The sequence below is a fragment of the Paramormyrops kingsleyae genome, chromosome 12 (assembly GCF_048594095.1).
Source record: "Paramormyrops kingsleyae isolate MSU_618 chromosome 12, PKINGS_0.4, whole genome shotgun sequence".
In the NCBI taxonomy this organism is placed as follows: Eukaryota; Metazoa; Chordata; class Actinopteri; order Osteoglossiformes; family Mormyridae; genus Paramormyrops; species Paramormyrops kingsleyae.
The window spans coordinates 31,271,836-31,275,231 of NC_132808.1; the positions used below are offsets into that span (position 1 = coordinate 31,271,836).

Genomic DNA, 3,396 nt, shown 5'->3' on the forward strand with positions numbered 1-3,396 from the left:
GCTCTTCCCGATCTCCGGTAGAACATTTGAGCTCCATCAACCGAAGGCTGAATGAGCTGAATTGGACGCTGCTCTCCTCTGGCACCGCGTGCCGTCTGGGAGCTCATCCAATTGGCGTGGAATAACGGTGCCAAAAGTCACGTGATCCACAAATATATGTTTCGCCTTGTTGTATACTCGTCAAAAATGTGAAAAATGACCAATAACAATTATGAAATGTTTCTTATTGGTTTTATTCTGTCTTTATACTTGTGGAAGACGCTCTTTTTGTTTTGTTTGTATTATCAAAACGCATCATATTGCTTTGACAGCAGTGCTTTTTATTTGCAAAGCGCATTGTGTTTTATTCTGTCTTTATACTTGTGGAAGACGCTCTTTTTGTTTTGTTTGTATTATCAAAACGCATCATATTGCTTTGACAGCAGTGCTTTTTATTTGCAAAGCGCATTGTGTTTGTGTGAGACGTATGTTTTGTATTTGTACCTCATTATGTGCACGTTTCCGGATTGTTCGTTATTTATAATTTACAGCCGGTTTGTTTACAGATCGTGGGGCATTTGTGACGTATTGGCAGGGTTCTAACTTCATACTGAGAACGACGTCAATGACCGCATTAACGAGAGGCACACAGACACGGACCTAAATACACCAAACTAATCAACACAACTAGAAACAGCTGAAGACACGGGGATTCCACACGAGGCTAACGAGGGGGCGTGGCACACACGAGGATCGGAACAATAGGGGTGCGACACAAGTATATAAAACGGTCCAGAATGAACCAGAGGGAAAGGGAAAGAAGTGTCACAGATCTTCAAAGGTCAGTCTTTGATATTTGTCTAAATCCTGCTCATGGCACACATATGATGTTTGTGTTGTAGTGGTTGGAGGACTGGGGCTATTCAGTGTTTATTATAGGGCAGTACTCCTATGCTTTTCAGCCCATCTCTGGGAGTTTCAGAAATAGTGGGGATGGTGGTATTTGTGGTGTGGGCAGAAGTGGTGGGTTCTCCAGAGCCCTTGGAGGATGTGAACTACTGATGTGAACATTTCTGGGATTCTGGAATTTCCTGCCTTATTTCTAGTGGCAATAGTGCCATAATTCACAGCATTGATAGTCAAGTGTCATTTTGAATCATTGGACATCAAGTGTTACAACTCAATATCATCTGCAATTGCATGATGTGGGGTTTAATCAACATGGCATCAGGGATTTTCATATAAAGGAACTGTAACCTTTGGTTTGCTCTGTGCAGAAAGGTGTGGGACTGAACTGAGACATGATGACTCCAAGCTTGCTGGGAATTGCTCTCCTCTGCCTGTCTGTCATGCCTGCTGCAATGGCTGATGGTCAGTTTCCTGAGCCATTCTAACAGTCACTTAAACAGGCCATTGGGGGTCAGACATGTGACAAGCCTGGGGCATTCAGTGCTGAATCCAAACAGCCCCAAATGATTTGTTTAGCTCAGTTTGGGAATTCCATGCATCACAACAGTCTTGGATCAAGGCTGTTTCCCAAAACCTTTGATTCTATGGTATCATAATGTTGGGGAGAATTCAGTATGATGACAGATGAGGACTCTTGATCATAGCACAGCCCCATGGAATTGTGTTTTCTGTGCTCCATCAGGAAATCAGAACTCCCTGAAGCAGTGTGATGGACAACACAAGGACTGGTACCGAACTGGCCAGTACTGTATACGGTATTTCAACACGCCGTGCTCCTTCGATGTTGCTGAGGTAAAGCAAAAACCGTCCCCCAGGTGCCTCATGTTGTAATTCTATAAAATGAGATTCTTGGGTTCAAACAGGCTCACAATCGAAGCCAACATCTGTATTACTGCTATACTGCATTCAGATTAATTGTTCCTGTGTACAGTCTACTTGCAGTCAAACTTCAGGGGCTCACCTGGTCTCTGTGCACAGTAGCCAAGAAAATGAGGATGTCTTCTCCCTGCTGGGATCTGCCAGCTCAGCTCCACGGATCTGGTTGGGCGGTTATAGGGATGGCCAGGTGATGGGGACAGGGCTGGGACATCCATGTGCCTTATTGCTATCTCTGGTTCACAGTAACATCAGGCTGGTGACCTGTGTCCGTGTAACGGTATCGCCTTCTCTCTCCCCTAACAGTCCAACAATTTCATCTGGAAAGATGGTTCCAATTGGGACTACCAGAATTGGGTTCCAGGTCAACCAAGCTACACCTCACACACTGAGAACTGTGTGGAGATGAACTGGAAAAGTAAGAGTGGTTATTTACAGAACACTTATTGGAGTATAATTCTCATTATACTCCAATGGACTGTCTTCCCCTCATGAGAGGAATTTCTGAATATTGCATACTGAATGTTTCCAGTGGAACTTCAGTAGTGCTTTGGAGAAACAAATTGTGTGAAATTGGCATAACATGACTTCATAGTGGTATAAAGAGGGTTTGCTTCAGCATGTATGATTTCTTTCAGACCAAAAACAATGGAATGATGATCTGTGCAGCAACAAGAAGCCTTTTGTTTGCGCCTTCTTGCGGCAGCAGGGCCAAGACTGAAATGCTGGAACGCTCTACTGCATCGCTTATAAAAATCGGGCCACACATGAATTTTCATGTAAGATGAGTAAAGAATTGCTGAACTTGTGCAAAATAAACTATCAACTGTATGACTGAGTTCTTGTGTAACTGCCACCATCATTTGATACATTATTGGCTGGTACATTATGCAGGAGCTATTGCATTATTGGCAGTTCTTGCATCTGGGTCTGTCTGTGCTCCATTTTGGCCCCCTGACCGTCCCCTGTCATCCCTCTCATTTAATCATACCTGCCTTCTGTCTGACTGTTAGTCCCTGTATATTAGTGTCTGCTTCTCCTTTCACTTCCTAGTCTGGTCAGTGTCATCTGTGCAGTAACCCCTCCAAGTCTCTCTGATAGTGTCGCTCTGTTCTCCCCCGTGAGAGTTAGCGTCTCCCATGTCTGGTTTCCCCATTCAAGGTATAATATGCCTGCACATCCTTCTGCACACCTCCTGATTCTTCGTTGTAAAGAGACAGGTCTGCACCCATGTATCAATTACTGGGTCCTGAACAACATCGTGGTCAAATGGTGGGAATCGCTCCTACTCATCCACTCTGGGTGGAAGCAGCTCAGGTCTTTACCAAATTGAATCTGGGCAGTGCCTATAACCCGATCCGGATCCAAGAGGGGGGTGGGTCAGTGAACAGTTCTTCGGTCTTTCAGACATTCATGTACAAAGTCCTGGCCGACCTGCTGCACTAGTTTTGTGAACATGTACAATTATTTTCATTCACTCCATGTGCATGGAACATGTTCATCACGTACGCCAGGTTCTCCAGCGCCGCCTCCTATGCAAAGTGTGAGGATCTATGGTTAAGTTCCTGGGGT

At 44.7% G+C, this 3,396-nt stretch overlaps 1 long non-coding RNA gene across 1 annotated transcript; it reads left to right on the forward strand.

Moving 5' to 3' along the window:
- The first annotated feature begins 1,608 nt into the window (after positions 1-1,608).
- Positions 1,609-2,655, forward strand: LOC140593555 (uncharacterized). The gene is made up of 4 exons (XR_011993945.1): positions 1,609-1,740; positions 1,880-2,014; positions 2,131-2,242; positions 2,463-2,655. It is a non-coding gene; the product is annotated as an uncharacterized lncRNA (long non-coding RNA).
- The last annotated feature ends 741 nt before the right edge of the window (positions 2,656-3,396 follow it).